Source organism: Lissotriton vulgaris, chromosome 1_1 (genome assembly GCF_964263255.1).
Source record: "Lissotriton vulgaris chromosome 1_1, aLisVul1.2, whole genome shotgun sequence".
NCBI lineage: Eukaryota > Metazoa > Chordata > Amphibia > Caudata > Salamandridae > Lissotriton > Lissotriton vulgaris.
The window spans coordinates 70148456-70170063 of record NC_141685.1 but is presented as its reverse complement, the minus strand read 5'-3'; the positions used below and the strand labels follow the sequence as shown (position 1 = coordinate 70170063).

The window sequence follows — 21608 nt, the reverse complement described above, 5'->3', positions numbered from 1 at the left end:
TTACGGGTACAAGCTGTGGAGGAGGAGACACAGACCTGGTCTAGTCTGGCGCTATTTAAACAACTGTAGCCAAATACATCTACCTTCTGGCACGTGATGAGTGGATTTCATAAATACTACAATAATGAATGAAAAATACATGGCATGCATAGACAAGGTCTGCTATGTAACATCTGGACTCCTGTAAACCTAAACAAACACCAGTAATCAGACACTAGGGACATCACCTGAAGCTCGTAAGATTTTCCTTTTGTTTAGTATCTTGTTTTAGGAAGGTGCGTTTTTAAGATAAGCTATTTTTGGGTGCGTCTGGGGTTGGGGTGTGTCAGGTAGCCCCTGTGGTAGACAATGGGATAGAGGATAAGGAGTGCCATGCCATCCCTTCATATATTTCTCCCCTCCTATATTCACAGTCCCCTTTTACCAGTTGTCCGCTTTGCTGTCATCAAGAAGTGGAGAGAGGGGAATCGGCAGGCAGCCCCTTTAACTCTTTTGACGCTATTGACGGAACCGTTACGTCACGCCCCTTGGGTGGGCTGTGCTCATGACGGAACGGTTCCGTCACGGCCCGCTCGCCGCGGCTGCGCGGCGCTGATTTAGCGCCTGTGTGACGCGTTTCATTAAGCGGGCGGGGCCGTGACAGAACCATTCCGTCACAAGCACAGCTCACCCGCGAGTCGTGACAGAACGGTTCTGTCACCCGCGAAGGTGAGCCGCGTGCCCCCCGCGACCGTTAGCACTGCGGCGGAATAGCCGCCGCAGCAAAGGTGTTAAGCCGGAGCTGAGGACGGACATCAGAGGATACACACTTGAAGAAGGCGGGGGCGGAGAGCACGTCAGGTTGGTCAGTAGTTGGTACAGCTACACGCTGAATGGGAACGCGAAGCGGAGACACCAGCGGGGGAAGACCGGAAAAGCAGAGAAGGACTAACAGCCTTACCAGAGAGAGAACCGCAGCCCTGGGGAGGTCACAGCTTGTCGGCGAGCAGAACACCCGAACCTGGCGGAGGAGGGAAAGCCGAAGCAGATGACCAGACTTCACTGAAGGACGCGGAGTCACCCGCCATGGCCCCGGAGGGACGTGGCTCTTCCAGGTGCGTGGGCGTCTAAGGGTTTTTTGGAAAGGGGCTGAGTAAGAGAGGGTCGGGAGGGGAGGCTGAGGGTGAAAGGGACCCAGGGAAAAGGAAATAAGTGAGACGGAAACAAAGACAAGAGCAGAAATCATTGGCTACTCTTTTTCATTTGGTTGCTCCAACCTCTACACCCTCCCTTCACATTTATTCATAGCTATTATTTATCCCTCACATCCTCCCTTGACTAAACCATAAAGCAAAAACACTTACCTGAGTCTTTACCTTCTGTCCGAGGGACGGCAGCAGCCGAGGCTCACCTAAGGGACTGAAGTGGAAGACCCTGTGGGAAAGAAGAATATAACAGAGACAATCAATCATTGTGATTTCCTGTAATACTAATAAAAAGTGCATACCAAGAAATTATTCAATGCAGTGTGCTCCTTCTTGACCGACTCTTCTACAACGGGGAGCTACATACTTTCCCTACAGGGAATGGGAGACAGAAACACAGAGACCAACAGACACACACAGACACACACACATACAGGAAAGCATAGTAGGAAAATGCTATATACAGTTTTTATATGCCTGTACATTGTTTTAGAAAGATGGTGGAACTATTTATTCTGTTCAATGTGCTTATTTTGCTAATTACTTTTATCTGCTTCTATTATCATTGCAGTTCGGACTGGACTGTTCCCATGAGGCACAGGGTCAGGACTGATTTGCATATGGCCAGGTCTAAACTGGGGTGGCATGGTGAGAAAAATAATGATGGATTTAACCCAGATCTCTTGACTGGGGGTGAATGTTTTGATTTGTTCTGCATTCCGTCCATCAATTGTGTGTCTTTTGCTCTATTGTCATTGCAGCACATAAATTCTATCCAAGAATTAGGATGGTTAAATTAATAATGAAAATGCTAATGATATGTTATTTTAATTTGATATTGCATATGAATTACCACTAAGCAGAAACTACTTTAAAGAGAAATTTAGGATTGGTACGTAGAACCACTCAATCTTTGTGAAGTTGAAAGAAAGGCTCTTGTATAGTTAATGCCTGAAGTTCATCAACTCTCCTTCGTGAGTTTATCGTTATGAGGAAAGCAACTTTCCATGACAGGAATTGTAACGGACATTTGTGCATTGGTTCAAAAGGTGGGCCCATTAGCCTTGGAAGAACTATGTTTAAGTTCCACTCTGGAGCAGGGGGAATACTTGGCGCCATAACCCTTTTTAATCCTTCCATGAAGACTTTAATCACTGGTACTCTGAAGAGAGATAGGTGTTGTCTATTTTGCAAGTGTGCAGCTACGACTCCCAGGTGTAAACAAACGGATGTGTAAGTGAATCCACATTGCTGTAAATGCAACAGATAACAAATTATGTTCTGCACAAACGCATCAAGATGATTAATATGGTTGTTGTTACAATAGGCAACAAAACGTTTCCATTTGCTGCATAACATGCTCTAGTAGTAGGCTTTCTAGCTTCCTTGAAAATATTCATACAGTCTGGTTGTAGTTGTAAATAACCAAACTCTATGACTTCAGGAGCCAAATCGCTAGGTTGAGTTCTCTGGGAATTGGATGTCTGATTTCTCCATGGCTCGGAGTGAGGAGACAAGATGTGATATAGTTCAAGTTCAAGTTCGGAAATTTGTATAGCGCACTACTCACCCATAGGGTCTCAAGGTGCTTGAAGAGGGAGGGGGGAGGGAGGGGTGGGTACTTTACTTATCGAATATCCAAGTTTTAAGTTGCTTTCTGAAGTTGGTTCTGTACAAGGCAGAGGTGGGTGGGGAGAGAATTCCAGGTTTTGGCCGCTAAGTAGGAGAAGGTTCTTCCCCCCATGGTGGATCTATGGATGGGCTTGATTGGATGATCGTAGTTGGCGGGTGGGGGTGTAGAAGGACAGTCGCGTGTTGAGGCATTCGGGTCCTAGGTCGCAAAGGGCTTTGTGTGCGTGGGTGAGGAGACGGAACGTTATTCTCTTGTTGACGGGGAGCCAGTGGAGGTCTTTCAGGTGACCGGAGATGTGAGCTTGACGGGGGATGTCCAGTATGAGTCTGGCTAAGGCGTTTTGGATGCATTGGAGTTTTTTCTGTAGTTTGGCTGTGGTTCCGGCGTAGAGGGTGTTTCCGTAGTCCAGTCGGCTTGTGACCAGTGCGTGAGTGACTGTCTTTCTTGTTTCGGTGGGGATCCAGCGGAAGATTTTTTTGAGCATGCGTAAGATGTTGAAGCATGAGGATGAGACGGTGTTGACTTGTTTGGTCATCGAGAGGGAGGAGTCCAGGATGAAGCCCAGGTTACGTGCGTGGTCCGTAGGTATGGGTGAGGTTCCCAGGGTTGGTGGCCACCATGAGTCGTCCCAGGCGGAGGGGGATGATCCTAAGATGAGGACTTCCGTTTTGTCCGAGTTTAGTTTAAGACGGCTGTTCTTCATCCACTCGGCTACTTCTTTCATTCCTTCGTGTAAGTTGGTTTTGGCGGTGTTAGGGTCTTTGGTGAGGGAGAGGATCAGCTGGGTGTCGTCTGCGAGGGAGATGATGTTGATGCTGAGCTTTTGATGTGGAACCACTGAGAGTTCTAAGGATGAGAGTACCAAGGTTGACGAGAACATGTGGGGGCCATTAAGATCAGTGAGGGACATTTGTCTGAGCTTCCGAACTATAAATGGAATTAGGAGGAGAGGCGGAAAAGCGTAAGCAAAAGCGTTTTCTCCATGTTAATTTCCATAGGAAATTTTGCGACAAGCTACAGCCCGAACTGCTGAACGGAATTACCTGAAATTTGGAAAAAAAGGTAGAGCTTGGTTCAGAACGCGACCTTTTTGAAAATGGTGTAAATCCGTTCAGTAGTTTTTGAGAAAATCAAAAACTAAGAGTAAAAAAATCAATTTCCCATAGGAAAATTTGTGCAAGGCTACAGCCGAAACTACTGAACGGAATTACCCCAAATTTGGCAAAAAGGTAGTGCTTCGGTCAGAAAGCGATCTTTTTAGGTCTCACCTGAGCCAGCGCATGCCCTGCACTGGCGAGACTTTAAATAAGTGGGCTTCAGAAAATTCTACCACTGTGGCCTAGAGCTTGCGGTTACGTGCTCGGGCGCGCGCTCACGAGCAGAGGAGCTATCTGGCTTTCCTCTCTCCTCATGGGTCATCAGCTTTCAAAATACGAGAGCTTTCTTTCACATTCCTGAAGTTGATAGCTTCCTTTTCATTTGCCTGTATATCCCTACCTCTCTTCTACCCCTCTACCTCTACTCTATCTCTCTACCTCTACTCTACCTCGCTTCTACCCCTCTACCTCTCTTCTACCCCTCTACTTCCCTTCTACCGCTCTACCTTTCTTCATTCCTCTACCTCTCTTCTATCCCGCTACCTCTCCTCTACCCCTCTACCTCTCTTCTACCCCTCTACCTCTACTCTACCTCTCTTCTACCCCTCTACCTCTCTTCTATCCCTCCACATCTCCTCTACCCCTCTACCTCTCTTCTACTCTTCTATCGCTCTACCTCTCTTCTAGCCATCTACCTCTCCTCTACTCCTCTACTTCTCCTCTACCCGTCTACCTCTACTCTACCTCTCTTCTACCCCTCTATCAATGTGTTTGTGGTGCGGGCTTAAACCTCGATAAATATTGTGCAAAATACGCATCATAGTAGCTTTTAAGATTGGGAAGTGCTAAACCACCCTGATCCAAGTCTTCATATAAAGTGCAAGGCGTGGGACTTTCTTGGCCCATATAAAGGCTGTAAACATTGACTCAACCTGAGAAAAGAAGGAATTTGATAAAGTGCATGGAATTGAGGCAAACAAAAAATTAAATAGCGGTAAAACAGACATCTTAATCAGAGCCACTCGTCCCATAATAGACAAAGGAAGTAAATTCCATCGGGAGAACAGCCCTTTAACTTTCTTTATCAGGGGATCAAAGTTTAATTTATATAGATCATCAATTAGATTTGAGAAAAATATTCCCAAATATCTCTTTGGATTCGAGTTAACAGAGCCCCGGATATCAGGGTGTAGATTTATAGCGTCACTCCCACACTGAATAACTGCCGTCTTGCCCTTATTAATGCGGTATCCCCCTAAAGCTTCAAAGTCCTCAAACAAGTTGAAGACCTTGGATTGCACCTCAACTGTGGGCTTAATTAAGAGCATGATGTCATCAGCATACAGCTTTATTTTGGGCATTGCTGTAATTGGAGGACAAATATCAACACAGTTACGAATAGCTGTTGCTAAGGGTTCAATAAAGAACGCGAATAGCATCGATGATAAAGGGCAACCTTGCCTCGTGCCTCGCTTAATTTTAATAGATCCTACCACTTACAAATTGATGATTATATTGGCCATCGCGTTCTCATATAGGGTCTGAATTAAAAGTATCAATGACCTTGGGATATTAAAAGAGTGTAAAATTAAAAATAATGTCTCCCAGACCAAAAGGTCAAAGGCCTTTTCTGCATCTAATAATAAGATGAGAGACGGAATCTTCTGACCCTCTAGGAATCCAGGGCTTCTGCGAGAAAGTGAGTGTTAGTAGACAATTGTCTACCAGCTAGAAACCCGTTCTGGTCAGGGTGGATCAACTGTGCTGCAAATGTATTGAACCTACAAGATAAAAGTTTTGTAACGATTTTGTAGTCCGAGTTCAGCAGCGTGATCGGACGATAAGAGCTAGGATCCATCTTATCCTAACCTTTCTTTGGGAAACTTACAATGTTCCCCTGCCTAAAAGATTCCGGAACTGGCCCTCCTTCTAATAAAGAATTAATTAGGAATAGAAAAAAATCTGAAAGTGCCCCAAAAAGGGCCTTAAAAAATTCTGCGGGGGGAGGAGCCTAGCCTGCAGCCGAGATGGCCGTCTAGACTCTCGGCTCCGCCGACCCTTGTGCTTTTCTTCACTATCCTGCCGCATATCCTGTGCCTTAACCCAGCGAGTGAACTCGGGAAGTGATCCTGATCACGTTGATGTGCTTCCCGGCGCAATCCGAGCGCTACCGGCGGTGAAGCGTCCTTGTTCTCTTCCCGGCCCTTCGAGGAATCGCAGCCGGGCCATAGCTTGTGGGGGACGGCCGGACGCGGACACAACAACAGCGGCCGCCGCGGTGGAGGAGGAGCCGATCGGCTGGTATTGCATTGCTGCGCTGGGCTTCTTGCCGCAGCGCTTCCCTCCGCTCGGCGACCCTATGCGCTTGGAAACATTGTACCGGCGGCGCAAACATTGTATCCTCACCCGGCTTGGCGGTGGCCTGGTCAGCTTCTTTGTTGTTCTTCCCCCGTAGCGGACGCCATTTTCCGCATCGGGCACCAAGCGCCTGCAAGTGGAGTCCTCTGCACGTTTTTGGGGCTAATTGCTCGCTGGTATTACCTCAGTTGGAGCTGCACCACGATCAGTTGCCCTCATGTTTTTGTCCTAGCGGTGCCTCGCAGATCCTCGGCGGAATAGTTGGAAGTCGATGATTGGAAATGGCGACTTGCTTTCAGAAATGCTCTGCGACCGTTCGCCCTGGGCGGGGGACACTGCTGCATCCTCTATTCCTGATACACCGCTGGGAATCTATGACGTTTTGGACGCTCTGGAGGCTCTCAGGATTGCCTTTCACGACACTGCCCAAGAATTGGGGAACCGGCTCGACGCAATTTCTCCAGCTGGCCGTGATTGCCTTTCAGTGCTGCACACTACGCCACATCCTCAACCTGTTTACAGTGGATTGTCTACCCAGGTGCATGTGGAGGCGTTGGCTGGTCAAGCCTCAAATTCTGCTGCAGTACTCTCCGTAGTTGATCGGAAGAGGTCTGGCGATAATGATCTTTCGCAATGGCTGGTGCATCGTCTTCGGACGCCATGTTTTCCATCTCCTTTGTGTTCTGGTGGCGTGCCTCTTTGTTCCTTCCTGGATTTGATGCCCTTGCCTCGGCATGCTGCTACAGTTGGACTTTTGCTTTGTCTTGATCCCTACTGCACTATCCTTGGGCAAGCAGTAGTGGCTTTTATTGACTTTTGTGGACGACCTTCCAGCCTGTGTGACTCATCCCAAGTGCCTCGACTTCTGCAGTGGATTTCACAGTTGCCTTCTCCGTCCAAGATGGCTGCTTTAGAACTGGACTCCGTCGACATGCTGGATCGAAGGGGACAGGGCTGAGGATGTTTCTCCCTTTTTGCTGCATCCTGTTGTGTGCATTGCTGGGACTGTAATGGACAATTATGGGAGGTAAATGTTGGTTAGGTACTAGGTCGGGGTCCGGGGTTGGGTGGCCAAGGGTAAACGTGCTGATTGTTTTGGTCATTTCTCTGGCCCTCCTCCGGTCTTATGTGATTCTCTTTTTCCTTCTTTCCTTTGCTCCTGAATTTCGGGTACTCTTTTGGGGCGACAGACACACTGCTGGGGGGGTAGGCCGTAGCCTCTGCATTCGTGTAGGGTGGGGGGTGTGCGGGGGTTTTTTCTTTGTTCGTTTCAGTTCCTATGGGCCTTATTTTTTCTTCTTCTTCTTCTACTCTTTTCTTCTCCTATTTCTTTGGGTCATGGGGTGGATTGGTGCGATGTGGGTAGTGGCTGGGGTGTATTACACTGTTTGCTCGTCATCTCTCCTGTGCTACTCGCCTCCAGCCATTTGTTTAGTGGATAATGTTCGCTGGTTTTTCTGAAGACTGTTGCCCACTTCTGTCCTGGACGGATTGTTTGGACTCTGATCCTTCTTAGCTCCTACTACTTTGGACACACTTTAAAACTTTAAAATTAAACCTTCACTTCTCCTACCTCTCGGCAGCGCAACTACTTACAGTGTAACTCGGATTGATCGTGCTTGCTTTGCTATGCTGCTGAGTCGCCCAACTGCTTGCTATTGTGCTTTAAATGATGTCGAGGCCGGCCGGTCGGTTGTAGGCCCGTATTTGTTTGCTTATATTGTCTAATAAAGGTTTAAAAAAAAAATTAAAAAAAAATCTGCGGGTAGTCCATCTGGACCACAGGCCTTGCCATTCGCCAAACTTTTTACGACTTCCTCCAGTTCTGACAAAGAGAAAGGGCTCGCCATAGATTGATTATCTATTTCAGACAGGGTTGAGGATGGATTTTCTTGAAGGAATTTAGCAAGCAGTTGGCCATCAACCCTTTGTGATTTACCATAGATAGAGTCGCAGTGGGCCATCATAATGTCCCCTATTATCCCTGGGTCTTCTGTGGGAGCTGCTGTCAGGGGGCATTTTAATGCTTTAATTTGATTTGCCGCGACCTGCTCTTTAGCCTTCCACGCTAATATCAGACACCGCCAGGCATATTAGGATGTCTGCATTTCTATGCTTTTCCACGGTGGCTTTTTCGCTGTGGAAAAGCATACGGACCTTCACTTCGGGGGCCCGTTGCGGGCGCCCTGGGTGAAGGGGTGGTGGGGGTGCACATGGGGGTACCTATGGTACCCCCTTGCATTTGCGTGCACAGAGCAGCAGGCACCGCGCGGTGCCTGCCGCTTTGCGCACGCAAATACCGTGCATGCATTTTTAACATTGCAGTGGGTGCAGCTTGAAGCTGCACCCGCCGCAATGTTAAAGATAGAGGATGTGACCGCCACCCTGGCGGTCACATCCTAATCTGCACAGAGGGAACGCCGCAGCCCATGCGGACGTTCCCTCCTACTCCTACCCTATATGTGGTGCAGCAGACATAGTGTTCTGATTTTAAAAATTGTCTAATCTCTAACTAAATGGACTTTACCCAGTCTTCATCATTTAAGTACTGCTTATTGAAAGCCCACCGTTTTGGGAGTCTCAATCCTTCCCCAGATGGATTTCCAATGTGAGCATTGCGTGATCTGAGAATGCATTAAAAAAAAAATTGTTGCGAAAACTCTAAACCCCTGGGAGATAAATCAATACGGGAGGATACACATAGTGGACACGTCCTCCAGTGAATGAGTGGAAGTAATAGCTGATTACATCAGTTTTAGCAACTAGGAAGGCAGCGCCTTGTGCTTTGTGGACTCGATTTCATTTTTAGTGCTTTTCGTACTGTATGTAACGTAGGACCTGGCCATAGTTCTATAGCACATCTGCGCTGTAACCGGTGGGAGTATCGAACACCACCCAGTATGAGTAAGCGGAAGGTGATTCCTGGGGTAGGGGGCGGGGTTAAGGGGACCCTTGATGCATTTCTTCAAAGAGCAGAATCACCGTTAGTCCATGAAATTCAGCTCACAGAAAAAGATTGTCGCTAGATACACTGCTAGAACATAAGCGATCATCAATGGGCCCCATAGCAAGGTCTAAAACACCAAGTAAAAGTATCCTCCAAGGTCAATCAAAGCAAGATAGTGGCAGCATCACTAGTGCTATGGCTCATGTTCCCCATATGACACAGGAGGGTGGCTCACTTATGTACCCTGATGACCCACTTATAACGGATTCTGACCCTGACCGGTCTCACATTAGTATTGAAGAGGTGGAGAAGAATTCCAGCGCGTCCACTCCAGTGATTGACAGGCCCGAACAAGGGCCATCAGAGTTGGTAGCCTCTAGGGCAAACTCAGGTATAGGAACCATAGTAAGGGGGGTGGAGAAGTGATCACAAGATCAAAAGGTGCAATAAAAGACACATCTACTACGCAGTTGGTATCACCTCTAGCTGACGCAAGGACCCGGGGCACACAATGGGGGGGGAGAGGGCGATTGTTTCAAAGCCAAAATCAAAACAGAAGGGTGCCGTAAAGATCAGCAGAGTGAACACTGCCGTGGGACCCATTTGTAGCACGCAATGTTCAAACTGTGGGAAGATGGGGAGTGGACAAGGAATGGAAAACCTATTACGGTCAAACGTAGAGTTCCTTTTTTCCACCCATTTGGGACCGGTGCTCGAAAGAATCAAGGTTATTGAGGAAAAACTATCTCGGCTATGCGATCAGGGGAATAGTGTGCCAGGAAGAATTAGGGGACCGGAGGAGGGGGGAGAAGAAGCCTCATCATACTCAAAGCCCACAACTAGTTATGAGGGTCAAGGAGGGGGCACCGCGAAGGCGGGCAGTTGGGCAAAGACAGTGAGGGCACCAACAAGAGTGCCTTGGCGGGTAAAACGAACGGGACTACCCTAAGCATAAACAGAATGGGGCCATCTAATACGGTTTGTCCTGACACAGCCCAGAAGGCTCGGAGGGAAGAAGGGCAATAGTTAGTGATGAGAAGTTAACAATAGCAGACGCTGTGCAGAGCACTAGGGGTTTACCGACATTGGATCTCCCGCCAGCCTCAAGCCCCTACACAGTGGTCCTTGTAGGGGTCCTACTAACGGGGATGAGAGGGAGGAATCCCTGCGCACTATAATTAACAAGACAGCACATTGGCAAGTCAAAAACACGGGTTTCAATATCACACAACACAGACATATTCTGATGGCAAGGAGGGTGGCTTGGATCGGAAGTAGCAGAAAGAGCTTTGCAGGAGATTGTGTGATTTTGAATTTCAGGTATCTCAGAGTTAGTCAATGAGCTCCTCCATAGTCAATCCAGCAGTCAATACCAAGGCGATGGAGGGTCCAGTATCAGACTGCTCCCGTTGGCTTTTTTCTATAGGGATATGGCCCATAGGAATATGCAAGGTGACCATAGGAGGAATAGGATTGCATCAGACGGGGGGACCAGCTAGTTTCACTCATTAAACGATTTGCACCTCTCCACTGTGCTTCAGCCCTAAATGAAATAGATTGACTGGTGGGGGGGGGTTGAAAGACGAGACTAGCACGAGGGGGGAGGGGTCACCCATAATAGGAGACAATGAAGGTCCAGGGCGCACACAGTCAGATGATTCCAATGCCAATGTGAGAGTTATAGAGCCCGGTGGGAGAAATGTGGAGAAAGATGCAGGGAATTTGGGTGAAGTTCCTGTAATGCCCACTAACCCTACAACTGTCACTGCATGCAGTCAAATAGTGTGAGAGATTAAGATCATATCCTGGAATGTAGCGGGCTTAGCCTCAAAAATCAAAAATCACAACTGGCTAACGTATATTAAGAAACATCAAATAATCCTCCTCCAAGAAACATGGGAGTACATAGTAACACCCAGGCAATAGAAGGCTACAAAATGTTTTTGTCCCAGCACGTAAGTCAGCGCCGGGGAGGGCAAGGGAGGACTGCATACTGGGACTCACATATCGTAATAAGTGTTTTAATTTAACTGTTGTAAATTTCTAAAATGCCATTACTCCACGACAAACTCTCCGAAGCCTAAATGAATTAGGGGCTCGGCTGGCAGGCATGGAGGAGCAAGGGGCACTGTGCTCCCAGCTATTAGCAGGGGAGTTCAATTGTCACCCATGCCCCTTCCTAAGAATGAATGAAGGGAACTGGTCGGCTTGCCGATTGTAGAGGGGTGGCACCTGAATCACACAAGGGAAGGAGGAGCGCTGAATAAGATCCTGGGCAGGCATGCCCTAACATATACCATGGATTTTAATGGTGGGGAGGGCAATAGCACGGTCACCCCTACTTTCAAAGGTAGGGCGAAGGGCACTATAATTGATTTTATTTTCGTTACACCCATGTTAAAGTGTCAGGTTACAAAGTTTGAGATAGAGGTTAGCATTTTCAGCGACCATAACCTACTTCTCCTGTGCATCATAGATCCAAATGCGGTACTTCTACCACAACGTAGGAGGTCCGGAGGTTTGATTAAAGCCACTGACCAAGGTAGGAGACTAAGGTGGGTCAGCACGGACAGTGAGGCATTTTACAGAATCTTACTGACACAGGCCGAGTCCAATGCTTGGAAGTGTTTGGACTTGGAGGTTGAGGGGGCAGACCTGATCAAGGCATTTGAGGGAGCGGCTAAACAAATAGATGGCTTACTTAGTAGCAGGTAGATCAACAAGGAACACGGTGCACCAAGGTGGTTCGATCATGACTGCACCCTCGCCTTGAGGGATCTGAACTCGGCTCTGAAATGCGTACCTAGGGACAGAGGGAAGGTATCAAGCTTCAGGGCTAGGTACAATAAAACACTAAGATGCCGCAGAACCGTATTGTAGAACCAGGCATGGGAAAACTTGAGAGAAGCGGCCGAGACAAAGGACTCGACTGCTTTTTGGAGAGTTGTTAATGAACCATGCTTTCAGGATTCAAATAAACCCAAGCAGGCCTGCCACATCCTCCCAGAAACCTGGCTTGAGCATTACAAGGGCCTGTATAACCATGGTAGCATTGAGAACTGGAAAGTGTGAACCCACCCCAGATTACCTTTTCCTTGGGAGAAATATAGGCGGGGATTGAGAGGCTAACCCGTAATAAGGTGCCAGGACCTGATGGGATTCCACCAGATCTCCTCTTAAGCCAGAAAGAACTCTGGATGCCCATACTCACCAGAGTAATAAATACCGCAGTGCAAACAATGATGCCAATATCCTGGTCTACGGCCACAATAGTCCCCATATTTAAAAAAGGCGACAGAAATAGCCCTCAATGCTATAGGCCTATTTCATTAATTGATGTTACTGTGAAAGTGCTAGGTAGGGCCATTCTTAACCGATTGATTGATTGGGGGGGAGGAACATAAGATCATTACGGATACCCAGTATGGGTTTAGGTACGGCCGCTCCACCACAGATCAATGCCTTAATTTATATCTCCTGGCAGCCAAGTACACCGTAGCCAGTGAGGGGACGGTGTACATGGCTTTCATGGACCTCACCGCGGCATTTGATCGAGTAAATAGGAAGAAATTGTGGGGACTATTGGGGGCCTTGGGAGTTGACCCTGGTCTGGTAAATATATTACGGACACTGCATCAGAATACTTCTGCCCAGGTCAGATATGATAAGGAGGGAAAAGTCACAGACCACTTCCCATGCTCAAGGAGAGTGAGGCAGGGATGTATTTTGGCCCCCTTCCTCTTTACTTTATATATAAATGGTTTGACCCAGGCGCTGGTAGCTCTAGGGGTGGACTGCTTGCAGATGGGTAGGAGAGGGATACCGGTGTTACTGTATGCAGATGACGCGGTACTCTTGGCCCGCACTGCGCGTGGACTGCAGCGCCTCATAGATGGCTTTGTCCATTTTATGGATAGCTTAGATTTGTCACCGAACCTCACCAAATCATATGTTATGGATGTAGGGAAAGGACCATCCAGCAAAACTAAGTATGCAATAGGCACACAGGGACTGGAAAAGGTCAAGTCATTTTCATATCTGGGGATCATGTTCGACAGTCGCCTTAGTTTTAAAGCCCTTGTGGAGGAGAAATGCAATAAACTAATTAATTCAACAGGGGCAACTATGAATTTTGCAAAGAGGCTAGGCCGATGGTCTCCGGAACAAATCCTGAACCTCTACAGTTCTGTAAGCTGTGCCAAAGTTATATATGGGAGTGAGTTCTGGGGCTTTATAGACCCGCTTAAGGTACAAATAGAAGGAAACAAATATTTGAGGCGGGTACTAAAAAGTCCCACAAAGCATTTCCTCCTACATGGTTCATGAGGAACTGGGTATAACCCATCTGTGCGATAGGCTGCAATGGAAGCCCCTCGCATGCTGGATTAAGGTATGGACAAACCCAGAGGCGGCGTTAAGTCAACAAACAATATCAGACTGCATTGCACGAGCACAGGGTTACAATATTCCTTGGAGTAGACACATCAAGGAAAACCTGTTAGCCATGGATTGTGTTGAATATTTTACCCACCCGACCAAATTGCTATCTAAGGATAAGGGCCGTATTAAGTCCGAATTTTTAAACAGAGCCAAGTCAAATAGGGAAGCAAGAGAGCTGACTAAGCCATCAGTAAGAACTCATCAGTTAACAAAGTCGTGCCTGGGCATGGAACCTTATTTGTGTCTTATTTACAATCCTCAAGACAGATTTCTCATGACCCGTTTCAGGCTAGATTTGTTACACCATACTTTGGCGGTTCCAGCAGGGTATACACAGCATTTGGAGAGTAAGGGCTCCTGTGGCTGCGACCAACGGTCTCCACAGGATACGCTCCATTTGGTCCTACTGTGCCCATTTTACGCTTACCCTAGGTGACTATTTTTAAAAGGTATTTTAAGGAAGGCCAAGTTCAAACAAGCTAAAGTGCCCCTACTGTTTCTGAAATTGTCAGTAGAACCTTTAACGCTTTTCTGTGTAGTACATTTTCTAAGATTAGTGATGAAACTCAGAACCAGTAGAGGGGAGGAATAATGGTCCTGTGTGTTCAATATTTGCTCTGATTTGCACTATACAATGGATGAAACATTTTTAACCGGGTACCTCCTTGTCATTTCTATAAGATGATCCCTGTGCCGAATCATTTATAATTTATGTATTGATGTTAAACAGGTTTTTAGTATGTTTTTTATAATGTATGAGATATTGTTTTTAAACACTGTACTTTTATGGTATTGCTTTATGCCGAATAAAGTATATTTTGAATTGAATTGATTGTGTTTTATTTTAACAAATGTACATAGCAGATATTGGTGCTTGCTTGTTTCACAAAAATGATCGGATACCTGCCTCGGAGCGCACTTCTTACAGACGAGTATGGGGGTATCATGTTGCTGCTACAAGCTCCTTACCTGTGTGAGTTATCGGGAATGATGCAGGGGGCAGACCCAAACCAGCCACTCATGGAGATCAATGTCAAATACTGAAGAATGAACAGAGCTTCCAAGCTGGTGACCATTACTTAATTGACCTTGAAAATAAAAGACACAGTTTTAGTATCCTGGTGACTCATGACCATAAAAAACAAAGATTATAACTTCAATGTTGTGTCAAATACTTAAAAAATGGAACTGGATGTGCTGAATCCGATGTTGTCCTAGGTTATGCGTGACACCTTCCACCACTATTGCTTATGAGACTTGTAGTTTTGTTTCCCTCATTAAAAGGATGGTCTCTAAAGTCCCAGTGTTCTAAACGATGTTGGTTAAAATCAGAGACCTGAGTGAGGGTGAAGCATGACATGGCTCTGCTTAGCAGTGAGATGACTGACAGTTCCCCAGCCCTTCCATTCTTTGACAGACAAAGGCTCGTCAGCCGTTCATATTTTTTTGCAACGACAAAGAAACTTTTATTGTAGCTTCTGTCAACTGAAGATATAAAACCCCTGGGCATGTTTAATTAACTACTGACAAACATGAACAATCAAGAACATGAGTTTCTGGAAAACTATCAAGCACCCAATCAGAATCAGCCGCCCTTCACACCCAGGAATTCTTGAGGCTTGGCTTTGGGGAGGATGAATTGCACGTGGTATAAGCAGTGGCGGTTGGTGCATAGGGGCGAATGGGGCGTTGCCCCACTAGCCTCGGGAGTCGGGACGGGGAGGAAGACAAGAGAGACACGTACCACACGCACGCAATGCAGCGGCGTCAAATCAATGAACTGCTCACTTCCCCGTGTGTCACAAATTAAATTCAGTCAGTCTGACTCTGACTGTTTTGTTATTTTTCGTCAAGGGACGGACGATGACGAGGGCACAGCAGGTCAGAGACCTCCTGCGCATGTGCTGGCCGGGGCGAGGAACATTGCTCACCCTGGAAGCACATGCAGAAAGAGTGATGTCACCATGAAGGGAGTGGCATAATATCGGGGAAAATGCCTGGTTTCAAATGGGTACAAAAGGGGGTGGTGATGGACGGAGCATCTGAACCAATCAAACACTCACACCCAGTCAACAGATCTCGGTTTAATCCCTCACCGTTCTTTAGCCCACTCTGCCACCCCAGTTCAGACATGGCCATATGCAAATCGGTCTGACCCTGTGCCTCATGGGAACAGTCCAGCCCGAACTGCCAAGCCATGCCTTCCCTGGACCGGAAACAAGCTTCCTAGGACCGGTTTCTGGCATTTCAGCTAAACAAAGCGGTCCATTACTACCCCCTTTTGTAAGACGGCTGAAATGCCAGAAACCGGTCCTAGGAAGCTTGTATCTAGAGCGGAGACACCCGCGAGCAGCAGGTTAACAGCAGCAGCATGTGCGCACTTCTCTTCTGCTGCATTGTTTTCCTGCCCCGAGGAAAGGGATGGCTTACTTAATTTAACTGCAGTAGATGCGGCTTCATTTTGCATACGTTATGCCCTTGATTGGTAAAAGAAAGAAATGAAATACCGCAAATTTTGGCAGGTGTAGCTGTGACGTTAAATGGGAGCTGTGTTGATGTGTCTGACTGTTTTTGTATCAATGCATCTGTCTCCCATTCCATGTTTGCATTGAGTAAAAGACAGCCTGTTTCCGGTAACAAATCTATGTACAAGCCATTGTACAAGCATTTGTAATGCAATAGGTCTTGCATTTACACAAGTTTAAGGTATTGGTATTGTAAATGACAATGCTTTTTATTTACGTTTTAAAAACGAATCAAAAATAAAAGGCATTGTTATTTGTAATGTCAATAGCTCAAACTTGTGTAAATGCGAGACCTATTGCATTGCAAATGATTGTTTTGTAAAAGCGCCCCATACTGCTCTTTCACTTTAATGGCGACTCACCCCTTTCTTTAGACACGGCTCGTCTAAGAAAAGGGGCCCGGACAACATTAAAGTTAATGCGCTGCATGGGCGTTTTTACAAACAGGCATTTGCAATGCAATAGGTGTCGCATTTACGAAACTCTGGTAAATTCGATACCTATTGCATTGCAAATGCTAGTTTCAATTTACCATGAGCAGTATCGACCTTTTTAAAACAAACTCTTTTCCATGTGCACCTTTTGCATTTTCGTGCTAAAGCAAAACATATATTTTTGATAAAACAAAGAGGGTGGCACATATCTCAGCAGGCCACAGGTTGGTCATTTAGACTCAAATGTGCAAATGGCAGGTCAATACACATGTCCAGTGCTTACAAAGCCAAGGGCGTGAACACACATCTTTCTCGGGGTTGGGGCAATGCACCAGTGAGAAAAGACCAGGTAGAATGTACTACTTTTCACAGTTCTCCCATTAGAATCTAAATAATGTTGATAACTCTGCAGTGTAAGCATCTTGTAGAGTTAAGCACTTAAAGGAAATAGGCCCCAGAGCTGTGAACACTTCACAACTAATGTGCGTGCACCATTTGCTTTGTGGAAACATCGAGCTGTAAGAAATAACACTGGAATCAGTTCCTATTGTAAACATGTTGTTACATTGAGCAGAAAAAATGAGAAAACCGAATGCACTCAACTATACCTCGAACAAGAAGCAAGGTGCTTTGAAATTCCGTTTACCTGTATCCACTCTTCAAACACCCGCCATGGGGCCCCCTGAGGAACTAGAAACTGAGACCCCTTGTCCCAGACCCACCTGGACACCCAGGGGTCTGTCAATGGCGCCTGTGACAAACAACCTATCAGCGCGGGTTAGAGGCTTTGCATTAACTGCGCATGCGCTGGGGACAGACACCGCTGAAGATTGCCTATTGATTAACAACTGCGCCTGCGTGCAGGACTGAGACTACATTCCCACTGCGCAGCACCCGAGCAAGGGTTACGGGGGGGGGGGGACCAACTCAGACATTCCTATATTTTGAACAGCGAGAAGCTCTAAACATATTTTGAAAATAATGGGAACGACTGAAATGAAAGGTCACTAACCTACAACCTCTTTGTAATATAACTACATTTTTAAACTAATGGCGGCAAAGAAGACACAAGAGAAGGAAGTTTGATGGGGCTGAGAGACACTTGCTTAGCTTGACAAGACCTCACTCGTGGATCAACACTGTGCAGCAGACAAAAAGGAAGTTTTAGAGGCCAGTGCGTCAAGAAATATAGACGGGCCAGTTACTCAGAATCTCTTTTGCAAATGTGCGCACTGTACAGTTATACAAATCTCAACCTCAGCTGCACAGAGAGTGTTATTATTGGTGCAGAAAAGAGTGATGCTTCATTTCAACCGCGCTATTCTAAAACACAGACTCTTATTTCGTCTGCAAACGACGTAATAATTAATTGCCTGTCAATTGTCAAGGTACGAAATTGTGGCTAACATGAGGCTTTTCCAAAAATGATATTCCCATGAAGTATAGGCTAAGTAAGGGATTTTTTCACATAGGTCAGGTGGGCTGAGGAATTTCCTAACGCTTTAAATCACAGACGGGCAAAGTTAGTTTATGCGATTGTTATTTACGAGTGGGAGGCCAAGGGGGGGGGGGGGGGGGGGGGGAGGGGAGTCGAAAGCGCCTCTGCTGTGTGACTGTGTGTAAGTGTCTAAGTAGAGTAAGTGAGGATGGAGCGTGCTGGATGCAGATGTCCGGGCGGCAGTGTTTAAACAGCAATCACGTAACTGCCTCCAGATGCTATTGTTTGTGAAATAATTTTTTCTCTTGATCAGACAGACTCGTGTCGCTCCGCAGCTGTAATGACACAAAAGTCCAATAATAAACTGACTGCACAGTTCTAAGTCAGTCACGGCTCTGCCTGACGCGCAGCACTTTGCCCGTTGGGCTGATGTAACTTAAGTAACACTTACTTGGACTAGACAAGTTCAGACTGCTGTCTCTTCCCGGTCCGTGACCGTCTGGTCAGCAGTGCACCCAGACTAGTTATGCCACATGATGCACATGATGGACAGGTTACCGATGAGGCCCACGGCGAAGATGATCGATGAGAGCAGTATCACGGCATAAGCGCTATACGAGTTCTCCGTCATGGGGTAGAGTGGGTTCTAGACTTGCGCGTGCTTCTGGTCGGTCGTGGTTCGGTTCCCCAGGGTTCCGGCTCTCAACCCTGTCTGTCTTGAGGCCCCGCCATGCCTGACTTTGGACGGGTCTGTGATTGATGTGAGCAGTGGCTTGGTAGGCCTCAGGTGGCTCATAGTGCTGCACGGCCTTACATCTGAAGTCCCAGGTCTTTACAGGTATAAATGCTTGTTTGTGTGAAATGTATTCACTGCTGGAGGCGGCGGTTCCGTCAGTGGCCACTAGAGGGTGCTCCTCGCCTGCTGATGAAACCCACTGAGCTGCACATTGGATGAAAGGGAGAAGGCCTGCTCATCCGGGTCAGCGGCGGCAGAGACAACACCAGCAGCGGTGCTGACATCACTCCCGGCCTCTCCTGGTGTGTTCAGCCTGCTGCAGAGGAGGAAGGAGCCGTGTCTGGTGAGCAGTTACCTTCATCTTTCGACCCTCACAGACTCCCCCCCAAGACACCAGATCTGCCCAGCCCCAGGGAGAGGAGAGAACCTGGACATATCTGTGCAGGTTTCTGCTAAGGTAGGAGATTGTCTGCACCTTGTAAATGTAAATTGATGCTTGTATATGTTATGTTATGTTATGTTATGCAGGTTTCTGCTAAGGTAGGAGATTGTCTGCACCTTGTAAATGTAAATTGATGCTTGTATATGTTATGTTATGTTATGTTATGTTATGTTATGTTATGTTATCCGGATTTGTAGAGCGCACAGATGCACCAGCAAAGGGGCGTCCTGGCGCTAACAGGACAGAAAACCGGACCAAAGCAATACCAGGGACAAAAACACAACAACACTAGGAATCCAAAGGAAAGAGGAAAGTTTTAACAGCCTTCCTGAAAGCCAAGAGTCCGTCAATCGCACAGATATGGACGGGAAGAGAGTTCCATAGCCTAGCAGCAAGCACTCAATTTCAATTTCAAAGTTTCTTTATTCGGCTGAAGGTAAGTTCAGTCATAAAAGTACAGAAAAAAACACATGTATAAACAATTCATCAGTTAAAAAGATTAGATATAAGACAGTAGAATGATAGCCTATCACAGCTCGTGCAAATGTGAAAGTGCAGTTTATCAGACACTTGTTAACCTTCCATACTTTTTCTAAATCTCAGGGCTGTTTTTAGAAAATTGCATACATATAAAGTGCTTTCACTGTGCAGCATTTTAAGATAAATTAGTGCGGGCCTTATTTGCACAAAATTAAATTTTTTAAAAAGAGGTTTTAAAAACATTTTTCGTGGTAACGTGTAATAGGAGCATATAAATAAAAAGTGCGCCAGGTCTTGCGGAGACTTATTGTCGCAGCCGCAAGCTGGCAACACTTGTCCCTTGTGGGCTCCACTGGGCACGGCTAGCAACAGGTGGAATAAATCAAAACGAAATCTAGTCAATAAAAAGCGCTCATATCTGGAGATGGGCCAGGATAGATATGGTTCTATTTGAATACACGATTTAGTTAAAGTATGACTCATCACGCTGCCCTTCTTCAATTCGGCCTCTTCCCTGACCATCTGGCGAGTCATTTAAAAGGTGTCCTTTACAAAAATTACATCTCGCTTTGTTACTAATAGTGGTGTTAAGAAGAGGTCCATCCTGCCCAAATCTTGAAGACAGTTTCGAATATACTTTATCCAGGGTATCTTGAATTTCCCTTCCCAGTTAAGTGCTTCCGATAAAATGTTCTGGGTGAAAGGTATTTCATTGTTCATCCAGCAATTTAGCCAGCACAGGAGGGGGTTTACCGCAATTTTGTCCTCTAAATAAGGCATGCCCAGTTCCTCGTGGGTAGAGTAGTTGGCCGTGCTCTTTGGTAAACATAAAACTTGTTTTAAAAAACTGTTTTCAGTGGTTGCTAGGTCGGCCACAGGTAAGAAGCCCCAAAGGTCACTCCCATAGCAGGCAACTGATATGCTTTTGGCTTGGTATAGTTTCATCAGCGCAACCACTGGTGTATTACCCATTTTACGTGCAAAGTCAGTTATTGCAGCGTTGGTCCTTATTAGGTCTCCTCTCTTTTTCTTTAATGCGGGTCCCCATGTAAGTTTACTGTCAAACAATACGCCAAGGTATGAGAAGGTTGTTGTAGTAGGCATTTTTTCCCCATTGACAGAAAGTGGGTAAGACTTTTTGGACCCAGATCCTACCTTCATGACGTATGACTTGGCGTTGTTAATGCTCAGGCCTCGTGAGTTCATAAAATGAAAAAAGGAGTCCAGTAGAGTTTGAAGGCCAAGTGCAGTTCTGGAGATAAGGACGGCGTCGTCAGCATAGAGCAGGACAGGAACGCCCCGTTTCCCTATGTATGGGTAGTCCGTGTTTGTTTTTAAAAGATGCTCCTCTAGATCGTTAATATAAAGGTTAAAAAGAAAGTGCGCTAAAATACAGCCCTGTCTAACCCCTCGATTTATTTTGAAGTCTCTGGTTACTTTTAAGTCTTTGGTGTACCGCACATTTGCTTGTGTGTCGCTGTGGAGGTCGGCCAGAAAGTTGATTAAGTTTTTTTCAACCCCCATTTTCAGCAGGACATCCCAAAGTTTACTTCTGTCAACAAAATCGAAGGCCGATGAAAGGTCCATAAAGGCCATATTTAGTGTGCCGTTTCTGGCCAAAGTATATTTGCCACTAATTAGGTATAGATTCAGGCATTGTGTTATTGTAGAATGTCCTGGTCTAAAGCCATATTGTACTGGTGACATAACTTTATTGTTTTTGGCCCAAACGGACAACCTATTTAGGATGATCCCACCAACAACCTTAGCGACTGAGTTGATCAGGGAGATTGGCCTATAGCAGGCTGCATTGCTTCTGTCTCCTTTCTTGTACACGGGTACAATGGTTGAGGCTCCCCAAGACTTAGGAGCCCCGGTAGCAGCTCCAGCGTTA

At 46.4% G+C, this 21608-nt stretch overlaps 1 long non-coding RNA gene across 1 annotated transcript in view; it reads right to left on the bottom strand.

Annotated features, from left to right (window-relative positions):
- The window catches only part of LOC147737345 (uncharacterized), a 59865-nt gene extending 45116 nt beyond the window's left edge, over positions 1–14749 (bottom strand). Inside the window, exons 1-2 of the long non-coding RNA XR_015296585.1 lie at positions 14629–14749; positions 1344–1413 (exon numbers count right to left, since the gene is read on the bottom strand). This is a non-coding gene — a long non-coding RNA (uncharacterized LOC147737345). The remainder of the gene's footprint in view (positions 1–1343; positions 1414–14628) is intronic.
- Positions 14750–21608: the final 6859 nt, after the last annotated feature.